The sequence below is a fragment of the Bombina bombina genome, chromosome 4 (assembly GCF_027579735.1).
Source record: "Bombina bombina isolate aBomBom1 chromosome 4, aBomBom1.pri, whole genome shotgun sequence".
NCBI classification, from domain to species: Eukaryota; Metazoa; Chordata; class Amphibia; order Anura; family Bombinatoridae; genus Bombina; species Bombina bombina.
In genome coordinates this window covers 950,687,888-950,713,098 of record NC_069502.1, presented here as the reverse complement: position 1 = coordinate 950,713,098, position 25,211 = coordinate 950,687,888, and positions in this window count along the sequence as shown.

The following is a 25,211-nucleotide window of genomic DNA, read 5'->3' as shown; positions in this document are numbered from 1 at the left end:
TTGAGGTCTATATATGTAGATAATAAGTAGCAGATTAAGTAGCAAATAATAAATCTCTGTGACAATATTACTATATAAAATATTTAATCCTAATAAAAAATCAATAAAACATCAATAAATGTTATTATTAGAAAAACATTTAAAACACTAGGGACGTCTCCCTTGCAATCAGTGGTTCCTGTCGACAATAGTTTGCTCAGCAGCAGTTAACTGAACATCGTGGGTAGTATATACTACAATGTTACTGCATACGATAAAAAGTCACAATGGCATAAATAGTAAGGTACCTTACTGGTGTCTGTGTTGTAGAAGCTGGTGGACCGGCCGTGTGTTAATTCTTTTTGCCTTTGTTCCGCGTCTCAGTATAGCGGGGTATTTCGCGGCTTAAAACCAAACCGCTCGCTTTAGTGGTGATTGGTGGTTTAGGTCACACACCCCTTCTCTGATAGGTCTAATGAATAGCATTCCGTAGAAGTATATCGGCCAATTTATTAGTTGATAGATCTTTCTTTTTACTGCAATGATGCTTGCTGAACTTGAGTCAGACAATTTGTGCCTGTTGGAGCCGTGTTCAGAAACGGTAATAGTTGTAAATGTAGATACTCGGTAATCGCTGATCAGATCCCTGGTCCTCGAAGTGGCTTTGTCTCCTAAATCATACAATTAGAGAGTCCACAGGAGGGGCTGGATCGCAGCTTTTGCGTGTATTTCAATTTTAGATGAGTTCCGATAATAAAAACAAAGTTTCTGGAGTAAATTCTACGCGTTTCACCCTGGGAGGGCTTTATCAAAAATTTACTCCAGAAACTTTGTTTTTATTATCGGAACTCATCTAAAATTGAAATACAAGCAAAAGCTGCGATCCAGCCCCTCCTGTGGACTCTCTAATTGTATGATTTAGGAGACAAAGCCACTTCGAGGACCAGGGATCTGATCAGCGATTACCGAGTATCTACATTTACAACTATTACCGTTTCTGAACACGGCTCCAACAGGCACAAATTGTCTGACTCAAGTTCAGCAAGCATCATTGCAGTAAAAAGAAAGATCTATCAACTAATAAATTGGCCGATATACTTCTACGGAACGCTATTCATTAGACCTATCAGAGAAGGGGTGTGTGACCTAAACCACCAATCACCACTAAAGCGAGCGGTTTGGTTTTAAGCCGCGAAATACCCCGCTATACTGAGACGCGGAACAAAGGCAAAAAGAATTAACACACGGCCGGTCCACCAACTTCTACAACACAGATACCAGTAAGGTACCTTACTATTTATGCCATTGTGACTTTTTATCGTATGCAGTAACATTGTAGTATATACTACCCACGATGTTCAGTTAACTGCTGCTGAGCAAACTATTGTCGACAGGAACCACTGATTGCAAGGGAGATGTCCCTAGTGTTTTAAATGTTTTTCTAATAATAACATTTATTGATGTTTTATTGATTTTTTTATTAGGATTAAATATTTTATATAGTAATATTGTCACAGAGATTTATTATTTGCTACTTAATCTGCTACTTATTATCTACATATATAGACCTCAATTGCTTACAACATTATACGTATACACGTAACATTTTTCTTATTATACCAACATCAGTATTAACGATGTCAAATAGGTGAAAACTTTATCACATTTCATGATTTATCACACATTGTCACTATATTCAAATAGGAATTGATACACTGTTTTTATTTGTCATTAGTTAATTAACAGAAGGATAATATTAGGATAAAAATATCTTACGCTCAATTCCTACTAGAGCACTCAAGATTAATTTTCACGATTCACTTATCTTTAATTCTCTCTCACTTAACGGATAGCCGTAAATTAATATAACACTCACTCTAATGGTAGTGTTATCCTAGCTTTTTTACCATTAGCGCCAGTTACCACTTTTTTAATTTTAGCACTCACATTTTCTAAACTACTGAGGAGGAGTAGTTTTTTTAACTAGGCATTTAGGATAACAGTTAGCGCCAACACTCACTTCTAACACTTATGAATAAAGTTGGGAAAAGCCGAATAGATGCAAGATCGATGACTGCTAGTTAACAACAGTCTGATGCTCATCGCCCCATACTTGGTGCGCGTCTTTTTGCCGGCTTTTTTCATAAATAAGGAGAGCATATTAAGATACGCGGCCGAGATGTTAGGCGAGCATATTGATGCCGGCAAATGCAACACAGTTGACGGCTTGATAGATATCCCCCTGTATGTTGGAGGAGAGTTACACAGGGGTTGAGTCCAGTGGGAAAGCATGGGGATGGTGGTAGGGTTGCCACCCAGCTGGTATTTTACTGATATGTCCAGTATTTTTAAGGCTCAGGTCAAATATAGATTATATACATGTAAATACATATAAATACATATAAATACAGAGAGAGTGTGTGTGTATGAAACAATATTAATTGTGAGTTGTCCAGTCCTGAAAACAGAGCCTAACCTTACCACATATTCTAATTTGTGGTTTGTTATCTTATCTTTTCCTCTGAATCCAAACAATATATATTATGTAAACACAATGACAGTGGCAAACCCTGCCATCTCCAGACACAAGCCTGGATTGGCTCCTCCAAATAAGGAAAGTGGTAGGTAGGGTTTGATGATTAAAAAAAACCCCTGAAACAAACAAGGTGTTAAAGGGACATGAAACCCAAAAGTTATATTTCATGATTTAGAGAGAGAATTACACTTTCTACAGCTTTACAGTTTGCTTCTGTTATTCAATGTGCTTCATGCTCTTGGTATCCTTTGTTGAAGGAGCAGCAATGTACTACTGGGAGCTAACTGAACATATCTGGTAAGCAAATGAAAAGAGGCATATATTTTAAGCTACCAACCGGTAGTGCATTGCTGATCCTGACAGGGCCGGCCCTAGCCATTGGGGGGCCCAAGGCAGGATGACAAAATGGGGCCCCTTTGTCTCCACCCCAATCCCGCCCAGTCTCTGCCCCAACCCTGCCCAGTATCCGCCCCCAACCCGCCCAGTCTCCGCCTCCAGTTTTTAAAATTAATTTTAAAAAATGGGAGTAAAATAATTTAAAGATAATGCACAACATTTAAAAAAAAAAAAATAAACAAAACAAATGCACTAATGTGGAGCACTATAGCATTGTATATACTGCAATAAACCATTTGTACTATTGGAACAACTGTTTATGTATATAATGAAGAATTATGCTGACAATTAGGGACAGTTGAGTTGAACTGGGCCTTATTTTGCGTTTTCTTATGATAACAGGAACATTACAGAGATGCCAGGGCCGGCCCTAGCAAGTGCAGGTTCATAGGCAGAATGACAGCGCAGTGGCCTCTACCCAGAACAATAAATACTTAAAAAAATGGGGCAACCACACACACCCCTACCAACCACACACACCAACCAACCCCCCCCCACACACAAACACACACACCAACCAACCACACACACACACACCAACCAACCAACCACAAACATACACTAAAGGGTAATAGAAATACTTGTAAACATTTTTTTTTTTATTTTTTTTTTTTAGATGTTAATGCTTTATTTAGAATACCAAGGTATGGCAGCTACTTGTTGTAATAAGGTTTGATTCATAGCCCCAACCATTATAGAAAGCAGTTAGGTAGTGTACATTGTGCATTTTATATGCAACTGAAAACAAATCTGGCATTACATTTAAACAAAAAGTACCTTAGTTACACCAAATTACAATGAAAGTAAAGTTTAACTTTGCAGTTACATTCTTTGATGTAGACATTAGACATTGATGTCCAATATCCACATAATCTTACAGATGTTAATACCATGAAAACCCAAAGCAAAAATGTATAGAAATGGGAAGCAACTGAAATGGTGTAAATTGCTTAAGCTTATTTGCAGACAGGTACTTACTGTAACTAAGGCAAGCTGGTTAGCTGCAAATTACAATTGTGTATTTACTTTATACAATTTTAAATCCATATATTGAGGTATTGTGACACATGATGGTATGCCAAGCTTTGTTATTGAGCTTTTATTAGTGACAACTCCTGTAACATGCACCACACCAATAGGAATCAGCGGTCAAATCATAAAGGATATCCCAGCCCCACTGCAATAAAATGATGCTCCCAGCACCCCTGCAATAAAATGATGCTCCCAGCAATAAAATAATGCCCCTAGCACCCTGCAATAAAATGATGCTCCCAGCAATAAAATTATGCCCCAGCACCCTGCAATAAACTGATGCTCCAAAAAATAGACTTAAGTGACCAGCGCCAAAAAATATAAATTACTACAAACTCCAACTAGAAAAAATAGGTTACCCTCAAAGACCTACAGGACTAATCAATACAAAATACAAAGCACTAGGGAGCGCTGAAACCAGCTTAAGAGTAAGGATATATAGAATATATATAATAATAAAAAACACCTAACCTGATACTAATATGATACTACTATAATAGGCAATATGTATAATACATGTAAATTGTGAATTATGAATTGTGTGAAAAAAAATCTTTTCAAAATTGGAAAAAATTATATATGAAAAAATTCAATTCTATAGAAGATGCCAGCAACAAATACTAGAATTGCATATCTATATATAAAAAACTTTATTACAATATAGGTCGACCTATTCAAGACATACAATAATAAATCACAAAATTAAGAAAAAAATATAGAAAAAAATAAAATTAGTATAAAAAACTCCTTAAACCAAAAAAAAGAAGTTCATGCATAAGAAACAGCTCCCAGGAGTGGACGATTTTTCGGCTTGTTACTATGTGGACCCACGCTCATACAAGGATGCTGTTCTGTGTATAGTTGTAAAAGGAGCGTTCCCAGGACAAAAGAGGCAGTCGCAGCCAATGATGGTATTTCCCCTACGGACAAGGAATCCTCTTAGTAAATGTCACACAGCAAATAGCAGGGGAAGTTACATCCGTACTTACATAATAATAAGCAGCAACCGGCCTCCAAACTTGAACCAACGATCTGTGGGTACACCTTCCAATAGTAACCAATGGCCACTGGAAACAGAAAAGCTTTAACAGGGAAAAGCAATTAGATACACTAGGCTAGAAACCCAGTGATTTTTTTGCAGCTTTCTTTTACAGGATATGCATTCTCGCTCCCAAGGCCTGTTTGTAATGGCCAATACTGCACAAAAAACACCTAGCAGAGGGTTATTCAGCCACAAGATATCTGCACAAATAAAATACTCCAAAGGTGTAGGAGTTAGTTTAAAATAGAGCAACTAGTTTCAAAATGTAATTTCTTTTTCAAGCTCTTGAAAAAGAAATTACATTTTGAAACTAGTTGCTCTATTTGCTCTATTTTAAACTAACTCCTACACCTTTGGAGTATTTTATTTGTGCAGATATCTTGTGGCTGAATAACCCTCTGCTAGGTGTTTTTTGTGCAGTATTGGCCATTACAAACAGGCCTTGGGAGCTAGAATGCATATCCTGTAAAAGAAAGCTGCAAAAAATTCACTGGGTTTCTAGCCTAGTGTATCTAATTGCTTTTCCCTGTTAAAGCTTTTCTGTTTCCAGTGGCCATTGGTTACTATTGGAAGGTGTAACCACAGATCGTTGGTTCAAGTTTGGAGGCCGGTTGCTGCTTATTATTATGTAAGTACGGATGTAACTTCCCCTGCTATTTGCTGTGTGACATTTACTAAGAGGATTCCTTGTCCGTAGGGGAAATACCATCATTGGCTGCGACTGCCTCTTTTGTCCTGGGAACGCTCCTCTTACAACTATACACAGAACAGCATCCTTGTATGAGCGTGGGTCCACATAGTAACAAGCCGAAAAATCGTCCACTCCTGGGAGCTGTTTCTTATGCATGAACTTCTTTTTTTTGGTTTAAGGAGTTTTTTATACTAATTTTATTTTTTTCTATATTTTTTTCTTAATTTTGTGATTTATTATTGTATGTCTTGAATAGGTCGACCTATATTGTAATAAAGTTTTTTATATATAGATATGCAATTCTAGTATTTGTTGCTGGCATCTTCTATAGAATTGAATTTTTTCATATATAATTTTTTCCAATTTTGAAAAGATTTTTTTTCACACAATTCATAATTCACAATTTACATGTATTATACATATTGCCTATTATAGTAGTATCATATTAGTATCAGGTTAGGTGTTTTTTATTATTATATATATTCTATATATCCTTACTCTTAAGCTGGTTTCAGCGCTCCCTAGTGCTTTGTATTTTGTAATAAACTGATGCTCCCAGCAATAAAATGATGCCCCCAGCACCCTGCAATAAACTGATGCTCCCAGCAATAAACTGATGCCCCCAGCCCCCCTGCAATAAAATGATGCTCCCAGCCCCCCCTGCAATAAAATGATGCCCCCAGCAATAAATGATTCCCCCCAGCACCCCTGCAATAAAAATATGCCCCCTGCAATAAAATGGTGCTCCCAGTCCCCCCTGCAATAAAATGGTGCTCCCAGCAATAAATGATTCCCCCCAGCACCCCTGCAATAAAATGATGCTCCCAGCCCCCCTCTGTAATAAATTATGCCCCAGCAATAAAATGATGCTCCCAGCCCCCCTCTGTAATAGATTATGCCCCAGCAATAAAATGATGCTCCCAGCCCCCCTCTGTAATAAATTATGCCCCAGCAATAAAATGATGCTCCCAGCCCCCCTCCAGCACCCCTGCAATAAAATGATGTTCCCAGCACCCCTGCAATAAAATGATGCTCCCAGCCCCCATCTGTAATAAATTATGCCTCAGCAATAAAATGATGCTCCCAGCCCCCCTGCAATAAAATGATGCTCCCACCCCCTCTGTAATAATTATGCCTCAGCAATAAATGATGCTCCCAGCCCCCCTGCAATAAAATGATGCTCCCAGCAGCCCTGCAATAAAATGATGCTCCCAGCACCCCAGCAATAAAATGATACCCCAGCAATAAAATGATGCCCCTAGCCCCCCTGCAATAAAATGATTCCCTGAGCCCCCCTGCATTAAAATTATGCCCATAGCAATAAAATGAAGCCCCCAGGCCAGCCCCCTGCAATAAAATGATGCCCCCAGCAATAAAATTATTTCCTCAGCCCCCCTGCAATAAAATGATGCCCCCAGCCCTCCTGCAATAAAATTATGCCTCCAGCCATAAATGATGCCCCCAGCAGCCCCCCTGCAATAAAATTATGCCCACAGCAGCCCCCTGCAATAAAATGATGCCCCCAGCAGCCCCCCTGCAATAAAATGATGCTCCCAGCAAAAAACTGATGCCCCCAGCACCCCTGCAATCAAAGTATGCTCCCAACCCCCCTCTGTAATAAATGATGCCCCCTGCAATAAAATGATGCCCCCAGCCCCTGCAATAAAATGATGCTCCCAGCCCCCTGCAATAAAATGATGCCCCCAGCCAGCCCCCCTGCAATAAAATGATGCCCCCAGCCATAAGTGATGCCCCCAGCCAGCCCCCTGCAATAAAATGATGCCCCCAGCCCTCCTGCAATAAAATTATGCCTCCAGCCAAAAGTGATGCCCCCAGCAGCACCCCTGCAATAAAATGATGCCTCCAGCAACACCCCTGCAATAAAATGATGCTCCCAGCACCCCTGCAATAAAATGATACCCCCAGCAATAAAATTATGCACCCAGCAATAAAATAATGCCCTGAGCCCCCTTGCAATAAATTATGCCCATAGCAATAAAATTAAGCTCCCAGGCCAACCCTCTGCAATAAAATGATTTCCTCTGCCCCCCTGCAATAAAATGAATACAATTATGCCTCCAGCCATAAATTATGCCCCCAGCCAGCCCCCCTGCAATAAAATGATGCCCCCAGCCAGCCCCCCTGCAATAAAATGATGCCCCCAACCAGCCCCCCCTGTAATAAAATAATGCCCCCAGCCAGCCCCCCTGCAATAAAATTATGCCCCCAGTCAGCCCCCCACCGGCAATAAAATTATGCCAGCAGCCAGCTTCCACCCCGCAATAAAATTATGCCCCCAGCCAGCCCCCCTGCAATAAAATTATGCCCCCAGCCAGCCCCCCTTCAATAAAATTATGCCGCCAGCGGCACTAGGAGGAGAACCAAGGCACAGAGCTGCCTGACACAGCACTGTATATCCATTCCTTAATTAATTTTTTTCTCATTTTGAAGATCATTTTTTTTTTTTTTGCTTGGTTGTAATAAGGGAGCTGGTGAAGAGCAGTACATACATTTCCCAACTTCAACAGGAAAAAAAAAATCTATTTCATTTTTCAATTAAAATCACTTTTAATCACAGGTAATATTATGACTTATTAACTCTACAATACTGAAAACCTTCTGCTCCCTCCCACGCAGAAGTGCACAAAAATCATTGAGTCATAGTTGCTGCACATATAATGAGATGTAATGCCTATAGCTTTCAGTTACATATTTCCTACCAAAATAATAAAAAGGATGTGATTCTTGATTATAAGAAAAATGTCTTTGTTTTTAAAATAATACTGACAGTAGCCAATTGTCATAGGTATTTTCCAACTTAAATGTTTCATAATATAGTTATTCCAAATATATTTGTTATTGGACAGCCTGAAAAATGCATGAAAACAGCTACAAGAGAGGAATGAAATGCACCAGATGAAGAGAGGGGGAGAAGGAGAATGTAGGGGTCAGTTTAAAACCAGAAATCCATAATGTGCCACCCAGAATTTATGCTGAACAACCCTGCACTAAAGCAGATTCTCACAGAATGTAATGTATCCAAGAAATGGATTTTCAGTACCATACCCAGACTCAGACACAGTGACAGTGAGTGACTCACCAAGTCTCTCGTCGTCGTCGACTCAGACTCTGGCTGCGCCGATGGATCATGCGGCTGCCTGCGACTCCCACTCTGACTGATCTATGCCCCTCCTCTAGACCCTTCTCACTCCTGGCGCGCCGCGCGCGCAAAATAAAAAAAAAAAAAAATGTCAGCAAAAAACAAAATGTCAGCAAAAAAAAAAAATTACAAAAAAAATATATATTTCTTAAGCCGGTGCGGGGCCCCCCTGACTGCGGGGCCCAAGGCGCCGCCTTGCCCAAAGGCCGGCCCTGGATCCTGAGCATACCTTGATATGCTCTTCAATAAAGTATAACAATGAAACAAAGTAAATTAGATAATAGAAGTAAAATAAAAATTTGTTTAAAATGGCATGCTCTATCTGAATCATGAAATTTTAATTTTGACTTAAAGGGACAGTAAACACCAGAATGTTTGTTGTTTAAAAAGGTAGATAATCCCTTTATTACCCATTCCCCAATTTTGCATAACCAACACAGTTACAATAATATACTTTTTACTTCTGTGATTACCTTGTATCTATGGCTCTGAAAACTGCCCCCCTGTTTCAGTTCTTTAGACAGACTTGCATTTTTAGCCAATCAGTGCTTGCTCTTAGGAGCTTCACGTGCCTGAGCTCAATGTTATCTATATGAAACAAATGAACTAGTGGTGAAAAACTGTCAAAATGCTTTCAGATTAGAGGTGGCCTTCAAGGTCTAAGAAATTAGCATATATACCTCCTAGATTTAGCTTTCAACTAAGAATACCAAGAGAACAAAGCAAAATTGGTAATTAAAGTAAATTGGAAAGTTGTTTAAAATTACATGCCCTATTTAAATCACAAGTTTTTTTTTACTTGACTGCCCCTTTAATTTTCCCTTTAATGTGTTCTTAGAGTGTTCAGACACTGCCAGTATGTGAACCTATTGGACAACTGCAGAAAAAGTTCAGTAATGCAGGCACAGACTCTTTGAAATACGCTCTGGTGACTGTGTTTGGACTTAGCATACATGGAGGCGCGTCCCCTATAAAACCCAGTCACAATGGTGCAACTGCGTTTAAGGGTCTCTTAGGAAGATACAATGTAGCAAAGCAAGCAGAGTCACAATTTATAGCAGGGGTCTCAAACTCATTTGAATCAAGGGCCATTTGCCATACAAGAGCAACTCAGACAGGCCACACACAACCTATATATCTTGACATTCCTAACCAAAACAGTGGCAGAACTTCAAATTTCTGCAAATCATTCTAAAATTTATATAGAATAATAAAAAAAAACAGCAGAATGAATACTGAAAAGCACATTTATTGAATATTAATATGAAATAACAAGGATATTAAGTAATTTTTTGCCAGACACTTGCCAATGTTTGCTTCCAACCATCTTCTCAAAGTTTGGAGTAAAACATGGACACCACACAACCTTCATTATGGCAGAAAGATTGGCATCAGTTAGCCTTGATATGTGAATTGTTTTGGTACCTTTCATGTATGAAAATAGTTGTTCACATATATATGTACTCCCAAAGTATACATTTTATAGTTTATAAAAGTTAAAATCCAGTAAAATAAGATATTATAAGTCTTTTGCATAGAAATTCGTAGTTGCCATTTTGTTTTCAGTTCACACCAAAATGGAAATGGTCTTTTAAGAAAATAAAAAATAAGTAATGATTTAAAAAAAATACTTCAAGTATTGCGAAAGTGGCAAAGCAACCATACAGCGATAGAAAAACAGTGCACAGTCTGCTCATCCTGAACTAGAAGATGCATTCGGATGTGTTAGAAATGGTATGGATGGAAACGGATTACAATAGTTAAAGGGACACTCTACTCCAGAGTTTTTATTGTTTAAAAAGATAGATAATCCCTTTATTACCCATTCCTCAGTTTTGCATAACCAACACGGTTATATTAATATACTTTTTACCTCAGTGATTACCTTGTATCTAAGCCTCTGTAGACTGCCCCCTTATTTCAGTTATTTTGACAGACTTGCATTTTAGCCAATCAGTGCTGACTCATAAATAACTCCATGGGAGAGAGCAAAATGTACAGTGCTGATCGGAACAGCCAATAGAATGCGAGCTCAATCTGATTGGCTGATTGGATCAGCCAATCCGATTGAACTTGAATCTGATTGGCTGATTTAATCAGCCAATCAGATTTTTCCTACCTTAATTCCGATTGGCTGATAGAATCCTATCCGATTGGCTGATAGAATCGAGGGACGCCATCTTGGATGACATCACTTAAAGGAACCTTCATTCGTCGGGTAGTCATTGAAGAAGGATGTTCCGCGACGGGGGTCTTGAAGATGGAGCCGCTCCTCGTCGGATGGATGAAGATAGAAGATGCCGCTTGGATGAAGATGTCTGCCGGTCCAGATGTCCTCTTCTGCCCGGATAGGATGAAGACTTCTGCCGCTCCGGATATCTTCTTTTGGTCCATCGGTGCTCGGCTGGGTGAAGACGACTCAAGGTAGGGAGATCTTCAGGGGGATAGTGTTAGGTTTATTTAAGGGGGGTTTGGGTTAGAGTAGGGGTATGTGGGTGGTGGGTTGTAATGTTGGGGGTGGTATTGTGTTTTTTTTTACAGGCAAAAGAGCTGATTTCTTTGGGGCATGCCCCGCTAAAAGCCCTTTTAAGGGCTGGTAAGGTAATAGAGCTGTTAACTTTTTAAATTTAGCTTAGGGTAAGATTTTTTTTTATTTTGGGGGGCTTTGTTATTTTATTAGGGGACTTAGAGTAGGTGTAATTAGCTTAAAATTATTGTAATCTTTTTTTATTTTTTGTAATTTAGTGTTTGTTTGTTTTTTGTAATTTAGTTTAGTTTATTTAATTGTATGTAATTTTAGTTAATTTATTTAATTAATTTATTGATAGTGTAGTGTTAGGTTTAATTGTAACTTAGGTTAGGATTGATTTTACAGGTAATTTTGTAATTATTTTAACTAGGTAGCTATTAAATAGTTAATAACTATTTAATAGCTATTGTACCTAGTTAAAATAAATACAAAGTTGCCTGTAAAATAAATATAAATCCTAAAATAGCTACAATATAATTATTTGTTATATTGTAGCTATATTAGGGTTTATTTTACAGGTAAGTATTTAGCTTTAAATAGGAATACTTTATTTAATAAGAGTTAATTTATTTCGTTAGAATAAAATTATATTTAATTTAGGGGGGTGTTAGGGTTAGGGTTAGACTTAGCTTTAGGGGTTAATACATTTATTAGAGTAGCGGCAAGGTCCGGTCGGCAGATTAGGGGTTAATACTTGAAGTTAGGTGGCGGCGATGTTAGGGAGGGCAGATTAGGGGTTAATACTATTTATTATAGGGTTTGCGAGGCGGGAGTGCTGCGGTTTAGGGGTTAATACATTTATTAGAGTGGCGGAGAGGTCCGGTCGGCAGATTAGGGGTTAATAAGTGTAGGTAAGGTAGCGGCGACGTTGGGGGGGCAGATTAGGGGTTAATAAATATTATGTAGGTGTCGGCGATGTTAGGGGCAGCAGATTAGGGGTACATAGGTATAATGTAGGTTGTGGCGGTGTCCGGAGCGGCAGATTAGGGGTTAATAGTGTAATGCAGGGGTCAGGGATAGCGGGGACGGCAGATTAGGGGTTAATAAGTGTAAGGTTAGGGGTGTTTATACTCGGGGTTCATGTTAGGGTGTTAGGTGCGGACTTAGAAAGTGTTTCCCCATAGGAAACAATGGGGCTGCGTTAGGAGCTGAACGCTGCTTTTTTGCAGGTGTTAGGTTTTTTTTCAGCCCAAAATGCCCCATTGTTTCCTATGGGGGAATCGTGCACGAGCACGTTTTCCAGCTAGCCGCTATCGTAAGCAACGCTGGTATTGAGAGTTGAAGTGGCGGTAAATATGCCTGTACGCTCCCTTTTTGGAGCCTAACACAGCCCTTCAGAGAACTCTAAATAACAGCGTTGTTTAGAAGCAGCGCTAGAAAAAAACACGCGTAGCTAACGCACCCCTTTGGCCGCAAAACTCTAAATCTAGCCGAAATCTGGGCACGAAAACCTGTTTAACAGTGACTGGAAAATGTATTGTGATGACCGAGAACTTCTCTACTCCATAGTGAATATAGAGCTTTTAATGAGGGTCTGAAAACTCGTTTGTGAGTGTGAGAATCAGCCGAAAATGCACCATCAGGATTGCTTCAAATAAAAAAAATAGCCTTTTCAGCCTGAAAAAGAGCTGGAAAAACCCCCACTGCCGACAGATTGAGATTGAGGCCATAATTCTAGATCTGATGTTTAATAATTCTGTTGGAGGAAAAAACTATTCACCATTTTCAGATTAAAAAAAATAATTATAATATATAATTAATTATAACCAAATACCTGTTCTCTGTCATTTAAAGGGCCATAATACCTAAATGTTTAAACACTTGAAAGTGATGCAGCATAGCTGTAAAAAGCTGATTAGAAAATATCACTTGAACATCTCTATGTAAAAAAGAAAGATATTTTACCTCAAAAGTTCCTCAGTAGCCACCTCCCATTGTAAAGGATTTCTAAGCAGCATTTTTGTGTGTTTGTCCTGGGACATCTGAAGGGACTAGCATCGTGCACTCTCATATTATTTCACCAATCAGGTAAAGGAAGCTTACTATGAAATCTCATGAGAGTTAAGTCAAATCTCATGAGATCACAGTAAGAGTTCATGACCTCAGCACTGCTGATGCTGATTGGCTGCTGTTCATTTCTTCATTTTTTTTAAATTTTTTTACCTGCAGCTGGGAGCAGCTGAGTATAACTTTTTACACAGAACTTACTCTGCTGAGCTGAGGAAATTGTGAGGTAAAATATCTTCCTTTTTTACATAGAGATGCTCAGGTGATATTTTCCTGTCAGCTTTTTACAGTTATACTGCATCAGTTTCAAGTGATTTAGCATGTGAGTAGTATGTCCCTTTAATGATTTCTCTTGCAGTAACCAAATCTAATATTTTTTTGTTTTGTTCTTTGCATGGGCTGTTTGTTGTAACAGTATTTATTATTTATTGTCTGCTGTGTTTTGTCTAGTGAATAGTGCGCAACAAAGGGTCAAATCATTGAGAAGGTATATGGGTGCATAATGTGCTTTTGAAGACGAATCTGAAGAGATAATATGCAAACAGAAAAGTGGTTTTTTTTTCCATTCTTTTAAATTAGCGCCTAGTTTGTCAAATATTATGTTATGTAGATCTACCAAAACTCTGCAGTGCATGTATGTTACCAAACTGAACATGCTACACAGTGTTTGATAGATCAGCATAGGACAACATTTGAATATGCCCCTTACTGGCCACAGCATGCTTTTCAGGGTATATTCCTGGATTGCAAAACAATGCATTTTGTTTGCTAATAAAAAATATGTTTTAAATTCTTTTACAGTTTTTACTTTGCATGCAGACATTTTGCAATGCAGTGATTTGTTACTGCTAGCTATATTTTACATACTTTAATAGTATTTTAATAGGCTTTATTGGATAACTATGTACATTTAGCTGATAGAATATGCTTTCTAGGACAGAGCATTAAGGGAACTTGAGGGCATTGGCCTATTTAAAGGTTTGTGGGCTGGGCCGCAGCAGGAGGGACAGTGTCATGGCCGGAGAGTAGGTGGACTGTGTGTAGTAGGTGTGGCTGGGTGGAGTAGGGTATGCCCTGGTTGGAAGCAGGACAGTCCCTGTAAACTGGGACATTTGCCTGGCCAAGAAGCTGCAGGCGGGAATCAGAGCAGACCACCCAATCCCATAATATTCAGTTGGTTGGGAGAGCTGCAATATCCAGACAGACAGGGACTGATATTTACAATGGAGTGTCTCTTAGGATAATAGTCAAACTATAGAAGATGGTCATCAAAATAGGACACTAGGAAACAAGGTTCTTTAGAACATTAAAATAAAGTGATGAGGGAAAACTGACAGACAATGGTGAGCCGAGAAAGTATTATAAAGAGGAAGGAAGAGAGTGAAGTAATAATAATTGTAACATACTGTACTGAAAATGTCTTCTATATGAAAAAAGCAAGATTGAAATATTGTAGGTATTTTAGCCTGACATAATATCCTGTTTAAATTAAACTAATATTTCACCATGTGCACCTCCTAGTAATGCTACTGGTTTATAATATTCAGTGAGCATTAGTTGGAAGTACTCCTCAACCTGTGAACATTAACAGGAAATAATACTTAGCCAATGAGCATTAGCCATCATTAATAGGAAGTACAGTTTAAATTGATACATCTTTTACAATTTTCAGTCATAAAAAAGAACGTTTAGATGTTGCTATTTCAAATGGCTGAGAGATTTTTGACTAGTGTCTTTTTAATATTTAAAGCTGAATGTTATCATTGTTCTCATGTGATAATTATGTACAGCTTCTTATTTTCTTTCCTATGGCATGGAGAGTCCACAAATTCCAATTACTAGTGGGATATTCACTCCTGGCCAGCAGGAGGAGGCAAAGAGCAACCCAGCAGAGCTGTTAAGTGTCACTTCCCTTACCCATAATCCCCAGTCATTCGCTTTGCCTCTATCATGGGAGGATGTGCAAAGATGGTGTCTGAAGATATTTAATCCTTTTATTGGTACTTTCCCTGCAAGCAAGGATTGGAGTCTAGCTGTGTCCATTTCAATCTCTTTAGTAAGAGCAATGGTGGCTTTTAGGAGTTAGAATATGGTGAGGTGGTCTTTGCTTAACTTCTGACATTATTGCTACCCCTATTATAGAAAGCCAGGGTCGGTTACTCTGTCTTTTCTTTTCTACAGGTCCCTGGTAGAAGTGTAGGAATCTGCCACACCTTAGAAGACATTTCCCTGCCTGACAGCATGATCCACAGGTAAGTGCTTTCCCTTCTAGGTTAGAAGGTACCAGCACTCTAAGGGTTAATCCATTTGTGGAATAGCATTATTGGGACTCAGTATCTCTTATTAAGAGATGTTTTTACAAATGCTGCACAAATAAGATAGGGCACTGCATACTGTTAGTGATGGTGTTATGAGGCTGACAGTCTATGAGAAGGAGACATATTTCATTTTATTTCATATAGATTTATTGGGGCATATAGGATTTTCTTTCTATGAGGGATAGTGCTAAAGCAGACTGGAATATAATTGTTCTGCTAGTGTACTAAAGCCTACAGAAATTAAATTTTAATAACGAATTAGGAGGGGTAAAGACCTCCTATTTCTTTTACTGGACTTTATCATTGTGCCGTTTTTATTAGTTTGTGGTGCAATTTATTTAGTTGGGGTTACTTGGAATAAGGGAAAGCAAACCAAGAAACCTTCAGTTGATTCCAAATCGGCATAAATGGGCCGCCACCCGATCACCCTATCACCCTTTCGTAACTTCAAGGGACAGAAGTCTTCCTCCTCTTCTTCCATGTCGGAGCAGCCCAGAATCTCCTGGAGGTCCAGTCAAACTTTGAATAAGGGAAAGCAAACCAAGAAACCTTCAGTTTATTCCAAATTGGCATGAAGGGGCTGCCACCTGATCCACTTCTGACTCAAGTTGGGGGCAGGCTGTTCCTTTTTCGACAGGCTTGGATCTACAATGTCCCAGATCCTTGGGCTGTGGAGGTAGTATCTCAGGGATACAGAAAAGGATTCAAGTCTTGTCTCCACAGGGGCAGATTTCTCCTGTCAAGGTTATCTGCAATCCAGGTAAAAAGAGAGGCCATCTTAAACTGCGTAAAGAACCTAGCTTCCCTGGGAGTGATTGTTCCAGTTCCTGTAGCGGAAAGAGGTCAAGGATTCTTTTCAAATCTGTTTGTGGTTCCAAAAAAAGGGTCCCATTTTAGACCTCAAGTGTCTAAACAAATTCCTCAAGATTCCGTCCTTCAAGATGGAAACTATTCGTTCCATCCTACCCTTGGTACAGGAAGGTCAGTTCATGACGACCATAGATCTGAAGGATGCATATCTGCATATTCCCATTCACAGGGAACATCACCAATTCCTTCGATTTTCCTTTCTGGACAAACCTTTCCAGTTTGTGGCTCTTCCGCAGCCTCTCAAATCTTTACAATGGTCCTAGGGGCCCTTTTGGCGGTGGTCAGATCTCAAGGAATAGCTGTGGTGCCTTCTCTGGACGACATCTTGGTTCAAGCGCCATGTTTTCATTTAGCAAAATCTCATGCAGAGATGTTGTTATCTAATCTTCATTCCCACGGGTGGAAAGGGAATCTAGAGAAGAGTTCCTTAGTGCCAGAGACCAGGATGGTTTTCTTAGGAACAATTAAAGATTCTCTGTCCATGAAAATATATCTGACTGAGGTCAGAAAATCCAACATTCTGGTTTCTTGTCTTGCACTTCAGTCCTCTACCCGTCCATCAATGGCTCAGTGTATGGAAGTAATAGGTTTGATGGTCGCTTCCATGGACATCATTCCTTTTGCTCGGTTCCATCTGAGAGCTCTTCAGTTATGCATGCTCAGACAATGGAATGGAGCCCACTCAAACCTATCTCAGAGGATAGTTCTGGACCCCCTATCAAGAGACTCTCTATCTTGGTGGATCTCGTAGGACCACCTGTCTCGGGTACTTGCTTCCTAAAACCATCCTGGGTGATTGTAACAACGGATGCCAGCCTTTTAGGCTGGGGAGCTGTTTGGGGTTCCCTAAAGGTTCAGGGTCTTTGGACTCGAGACGAGAGGAGTTTTCGCTTCCCATAAACATTTTAGAGTTGAGAGCAATTTACAATGCCTTAATAGCCTGGCCTCAACTAGCTTTAGTCCGGTTTATCAGATTCCAATCAGACAATTTCACCTCGGTGGCATACATCAATCACCAGGAGGGAACTTGGAGCTCCTTAGCAATAAAGGAGGTGACTCACATTCTAGAGTGGGTGGAGTCTCACAATTGCCTCCTCTCTGCCATTCACATCCATGGGGTAGACAACTGGGAAGCAGATTTTCTGAGCAGGCAGACCTTTCATCACAGGTAGTGGGCTCTCCATCCGATAGTATTCTCAAAGATTACCCTCAGGTGGGGGCTTCCGGAGTTGATCTGATGGTGTCACATCTAAATGCCAAGCTTCCGAAGTATGGTTCAAGTTCAAGAGATCCACAAGCCGCTCTGAAAGACACTCTGGAGGTGCCTTGGAACTTCAGTCTGATGTATCTGTTTCCCCCTTTTGCCCTTCTTCCTCAAGTGCATTGCTCACATCAAACAGGAGAGGTCGTCTGTGGTTCTAATAGCTCCTGTGTGGTCACGCAGGATATGGTCTCGCGGATCTGGTGAAGATGTCATCTCTTCCCCCTTGGAGGTTACCTCTGAGGAAAGACTTTCTACTTCAGGGTCCTTTCCTTCACCCAAACTTAGATTCTCTGAAGCTGACTGCTCCTAGTCTTGGCCAGGCATGTTTTTTCTGAGAAAGTCATTGATACTATGCTTCAGGTTCGTAAGGCAGTTACTCGTAAGATTTACCATAAGGTATGGTGTAAATACCTTTTTTGGTGTGAATCAAAAAAAATCTCTTGGAGTCGAGTGAGGATTCAGAAGGAACGTCTGTTACACAATCTGGATGTTGTGCGTGCTCTAAATTTTATTTACAAGCAACTAAGGATTTTCGTCAGTCTTCTGCCCTGTTTGCGGTTTTCGCTGGAAAGCACAAGGGTCAGAAGGCTACTTCTACTATTCTTTCTCTCTGGTTGAGAAGTGTTATCAGATTTGCATATGAGATTGCTGGACATCAGCCTCCTGAGAGAATTACGGCTCATTCTACTAGGGCTGTCTCTTCTTCTTGGGTTTTCAAAAACGTAGCATCAGTAGAGCAAATCTGCAAGGCGGCCACTTGGTCTTCCTTGCATACTTTTTTCAAATTCTACAAATTTTATACTTTTACCTCGGCGGGGGCTTCTTTTGGAAGAAAAGTTCTTCAAGGGGTGGTGCCTTCTGTTTAGGTCCACATGCCTTGTTCTCTCTCCCTTTTCATTCCGTGTCCTCTAGTTTGGATATTGGTTCCCACTAGTAATTCAAATTTGTGGACTCTCCATGCCATATGAAAGAAAACAAAATGTATGCTTAACTGATAAATTTCTTTCTTTCTGGGCATGGAGAGTCCACGACCCGCCCTTATTTAAGATGGCGTATTTTTATTATAAACCTCAGGCACCTCTATACCCTTGTGTTATCCTCTCTATCTGTTTTCCTTTGGCCGAATGACTGGGGATTATGGGTAAGGGAAGTGACTCTTAACAGCTCTGCAGTGGTGCTCTTTGCCTCCTCCTGCTGGCCAGGAGTGAATATCCCACTAGTAATTGGAATTTGTGGACTCTCCATGCCCGGAAAGAAAGAAATTTATCAGGTAAGCATAATTGGGTTTTTTTTCTTAAGATTATGTATCAACATACATTTCAATAGAACAATTGATGAATATGCTCTATATAATAAATATAGCCTAAATTTGAATGGCCTTCATAAATGTGTTTTTCTATTGTAAGAACTTGGTTGCTGGTGGCCACAGTATTTGTTTCTCTATATAAACTGCTGATGAGTATAGAAGTCAGCACTTACCCACAGGTTTCTGATGGGTATAGAGGTGTTACATTAAAGGACCAGTCAACACAGTAGATTTGCATAATCAACAAATGCAAGATAACAATGCAATAGCACTTAGCAGTCTGGACTTCAAATGAGTAGTAGATTTTTTTTCTGACAATTTTAAAAGTTATGTCTTATTCCCCTCCCCCTGTACCATGTGACAGCCATCAGCCAATCACAAATGCATACACGTACCATGTGACAGCCATCAGCCATTCGCAAATGCATGCACACTTATTCTTGCACATGCTCAGTAGGAGCTGGTGACTGAAAAAGTTTAAATATAAAAAGACTGTGCACATTTAGTTAATAGAAGTAAATTGGAAAGTTGTTTAAAATGGCATGCTCTATCTGAATAATGAAAGTTTCATTTTGATTGAGTGTCCCTTTAATTATGGGGAAAACTGAAATATCAACAACTGATTCAGCTGAAAGCTGAAAAAAAAGAGTACAAATGTAGCACTCCTAACGTCTAATAGGCAAAGTGTTACACTGAGAAAATTAAAACTTAACTTTTATTGGGTAATGAAAATAAAAGGAAAAGAAATTGTTTAAAATTACGTTATGCTCCGCTAGGAAATAAGTTAGAGTGGATAGAGATAATAATCAAAGGAGTCTCAGTAACTGGGGAAAATCCCTCTAAAGCGATTCTGTATTATGTATGTATAGCCACCAAGCAACATGCACTGAAGATGGCTGTCAGTCAACAAGGATTATGCTAAAGTTTTAAGGTTTAAATAAGAGCTCCCAAAACTGAAATATCATGTATATATGGAATAATTTATTTATAAGGGAAAGGCACATTTGGATAAAATGATCGATTGGCGCAGAAAGTTTAGGTATCCACACACATCACTCTGTTTATCAAGTCTTTGAAATAATTTAAGCCTTTGAAATTTATATAAACCCTGCCACTAATCCTTATGTCAGATTATATCTGATGGAACCATTTGTCCAAGAATGAATGTTCAGAGATCAATAGATAGCAATGGCAAGATTTCATTCCAGATAAAAACTGGTGTGCTTTCCCTTTAAAGGGACAGTATACACTAAAATGGTTATAGTTTTATTCTTTCATTATTCTGTCAAACACTATGCAATCACAACGTTTTTGCATTTTATATTTTGTATTTGATTTACTTCTGAAAATTCTAATAAAAATTTAATAAAGAAAAAAAAAATTGTTATAGTTTAAAAAGATAGATAACGCCTTTACTACCCATTCCCCAGCTTTGCACAACCAAAATTGTTATATTAATATACTTTATAACATTTACACCTCTACATTTCTGCATGTTTCTAAGCCACTACAATGTATGATATACCATCTGTGAGCTAGACAATTATAAGTATTTAAATGTTACACAGACACACAGATATGGGAAATATTGAACCATTCTACTGAACATGAAGAAATATATGCTAAAATATTAAAGCCAGATTAAGAAACACCTCTCACACATTCAGATATAAATTTAATATAACACCATTGATTATTATACAAATATAAAGGCCTAGATTTGGAGTTTGGCGGTAGAAGGGCTGTTAACGCTCCGCGGGTTTTTTTCTGGCCGCACCATAAATTTAACTCTGGTATCGAGAGTTCAAACAAATGCTGCGTTAGGCTCCAAAAAAGGAGCGTAGAGCATTTTTACCGCAAATGCAACTCTCGATACCAGAGTTGCTTACGGACGCGGCCAGCCTCAAAAACGTGCTCGTGCACGATTCCCCCATAGGAAACAATGGGGCCGTTTGAGCTGAAAAAAAACCTGACACCTGCAAAAAAGCAGCGTTCAGCTCCTAACGCAGCCCCATTGTTTCCTATGGGGAAACACTTCCTACGTCTGCACCTAACACTCTAACATGTACCCCGAGTCTAAACACCCCTAACCTTACACTTATTAACCCCTAATCTGCCGCCCCCGCTATCGCTGACCCCTGCATATTTTTTTTAACCCCTAATCTGCCGCTCCGTAAACCGCCGCAACCTACGTTATCCCTATGTACCCCTAATCTGCTGCCCCTAACACCGCCGACCCCTATATTATATTTATTAACCCCTAATCTGCCCCCCACAACGTCGCCGACACCTGCCTACACTTATTAACCCCTAATCTGCCGAGCGGACCTGAGCGCTACTATAATAATGTTATTAACCCCTAATCCGCCTCACTAACCCTATCATAAATAGTATTAACCCCTAATCTGCCCTCCCTAACATCACCGACACCTAACTTCAATTATTAACCCCTAATCTGCCGACCGGAGCTCACCGCTATTCTAATAAATGGATTAACCCCTAAAGCTAAGTCTAACACTAACACCCCCCTAACTTAAATATAATTTACATCTAACGAAATAAATTAATTCTTATTAAATAAATTATTCCTATTTAAAGCTAAATACTTACCTGTAAAATAAATCCTAATATAGCTACAATATAAATTATAATTATATTATAGCTATTTTAGGATTAATATTTATTTTACAGGCAACTTTGTAATTATTTTAACCAGGTACAATAGCTATTAAATAGTTAAGAACTATTTAATAGTTACCTAGTTAAAATAATAACAAATTTACCTGTAAAATAAATCCTAACCTTAGATATAATTAAACCTAACACTACCCTATCAATAAAATAATTAAATAAACTACCTACAATTACCTACAATTAACCTAACACTACACTATCAATAAATTAATTAAACACAATTCCTACAAATAAATACAATTAAATAAACTAGCTAAAGTACAAAAAATAAAAAAGAACTAAGTTACAAAATATAAAAAAATATTTACAAACATAAGAAAAATATTACAACAATTTTAAACTAATTACACCTACTCTAAGCCCCCTAATAAAATAACAAAGACCCCCAAAATAAAAAATTCCCTACCCTATTCTAAATTAAAAAAGTTACAAGCTCTTTTACCTTACCAGCCCTGAACAGGGCCCTTTGCGGGGCATGCCCCAAGAATTTCAGCTCTTTTGCCTGTAAAAGAATAAATACAATACCCCCCCCCCCAACATTACAACCCACCACCCACATACCCCTAATCTAACCCAAACCCCCCTTAAATAAACCTAACACTAAGCCCCTGAAGATCTTCCTACCTTGTCTTCACCATCCAGGTTCACCGATCCGTCCTGAAGAGCTCCTCCGATGTCCTGATCCAAGCCCAAGCGGGGGGCTGAAGAGGTCCATGATCCGGTCAAAGTCTTCATCCAAGCGGGGCAGAAGAGGATCTTCCATCCGATTGAAGTCATCATCCAGGCGGCATCTTCTATGGTCTTCCATCCGGAGCGAAGCGGCAGGATCCTGAAGACCTCCAGCACGGAACATCCATCCGGACCGACGACTGAACGACGAATGACTGCTCCTTTAAGGGACGTCATCCAAGATGGCGTCCCTCGAATTCCGATTGGCTGATAGGATTCTATCAGCCAATCGGAATTAAGGTAGGAATTTTCTGATTGGCTGATGGAATCAGCCAATCAGAATCTAGTTCAATCCGATTGGCTGATCCAATCAGCCAATCAGATTGAGCTCGCATTCTATTGGCTGATCGGAACAGCCAATAGAATGCGAGCTCAATCTGATTGGCTGATTGGATCAGCCAATCGGATTGAACTTGATTCTGATTGGCTGATTCCATCAGCCAATCAGAAAATTCCTACCTTAATTCCGATTGGCTGATAGAATCCTATCAGCCAATCAGAATTCGAGGGACGCCATCTTGGATGACGTCCCTTAAAGGAACAGTCATTCGTCGTTCAGTCGTCGGTCCGGATGGATGTTCCGCGCTGGAGGTCTTCAGGATCCTGCCGCTTCGCTCCGGATGGAAGACCATAGAAGATGCCGCCTGGATGATGACTTCAATCGGATGGAAGATCCTCTTCTGCCCCGCTTGGATGAAGACTTTGACCGGATCATGGACCTCTTCAGCCCCCCGCTTGGGCTTGGATCAGGACATCGGAGGAGCTCTTCAGGACGGATCGGTGAACCTGGATGGTGAAGACAAGGTAGGAAGATCTTCAGGGGCTTAGTGTTAGGTTTATTTAAGGGGGGTTTGGGTTAGATTAGGGGTATGTGGGTGGTGGGTTGTAATGTTGGGGGGGTATTGTATTTATTCTTTTACAGGCAAAAGAGCTGAAATTCTTGGGGCATGCCCCGCAAAGGGCCCTGTTCAGGGCTGGTAAGGTAAAAGAGCTTGTAACTTTTTTAATTTAGAATAGGGTAGGGAATTTTTTAAATTGGGGGGTCTTTGTTATTTTATTAGGGGGCTTAGAGTAGGTGTAATTAGTTTAAAATTGTTGTAATATTTTTCTTATGTTTGTAAATATTTTTTTATTTTTTGTAACTTAGTTCTTTTTTATTTTTTGTACTTTAGCTAGTTTATTTAATTGTATTTATTTGTAGGAATTGTGTTTAATTAATTTATTGATAGTGTAGTGTTAGGTTAATTGTAGGTAATTGTAGGTAGTTTATTTAATTTTTTTTTTTTTTTTTTTTTTTTTAAATGATTTTTATTGAGGTTGTACATAAAAATAACAACAATAAAGAGTTCAGTAGGCAATACATTAGACACATCTTAAATTGGTTTAACCATGCCGCTTAGACCTAAGAGAAAGAAAATAAAATAAGGTATTACAAAACTAGCAAAGTGGAGAAGGTCAGGGCATCTCAATTCAATAGATTATTACCAAACTGGATAAAAGAAACCTCATTTTACATTTATATAAAGGATGGTTACATCTCCATTGTTTCAACAGGCCTCTCATGGACCCATGCAGGTTGAAAGACTTAGGGAGATGCTCTAATGATCAGCACGGTCTCTCTTGGACCTGGAACTATGTATATATATGTATATAAATAATACACAATAAAGCTCTAATGTAATAACGGATATTATCTGCTGGGAGTGTTGGTAAGAGCAATAATAGAATAAATGTAAAGTACTAGTATATGTAAAAAGTATAAGTGAATGTGGCACTGAAGGGAACACCTCTATTCCATCAATTTAAGTATTATACAGGCTATGCAGTACCTACCCTTGTACATGGTAAAGGTAATACAAACACTGAGGTCAATTATTATTATATGTCCTAGTAATATAGAGGGACACAAAATACTAGCAGGTAGACACTGACTTGGAAAGGTAATATACTTGTCTTTTAGAATGGGGGCAAAGTGTAGATAATAAGCATCTCCCACATAGAGGGCAAGGATTATATGGCATGTAATTAGGATTACAGGGATAACCCCCTTCTATGAAATCCTGCATTGAGCATATATAACACCACAATATAAACCCATCCCAGGAGTCATTAACCCTTAACTATACATAGTTATTAAACTAGGAGAGGAAATGTAAACAAACAGTGGTATCTTGGGTAAAAGATATATGGAGAGGGTCTGTTAGCTACTATCAACAAGTAAATACATAACACATGCAAAATAAAACTAATCAGATAATAAGGGTATGATTTAAGCTAAAGGTAACTTATAAGCAGAGAACCCCTAGCACCACAAGCCATAGAAACATACAGAGCAACTTGAAATATGAGAGTCTCACATCCATCCGGCATATGCGCCATCATTAAAGCAAGTCAGATCCTATATACAGTAACTCATGATTCCTCTAGTAAGCAGGGACAGTCACAACAATTATGGCATTTTAGGACCTAGTCAATGAATAGGGCAAATGTAATAGAAAATAGTCCGTTTCCAGGACGCCGAAGACGCTACTAAGCCCGCTGTGTCAGTCTTATGTTGGGTCCCTTAAAATGAAGGCCTAGCCGATCCCAGTTTTTCGCCATACTGGCGTAGCCCCAGGCTGCTGTGTGCGGGGGGTATGTACTGGATTCTGACCAGC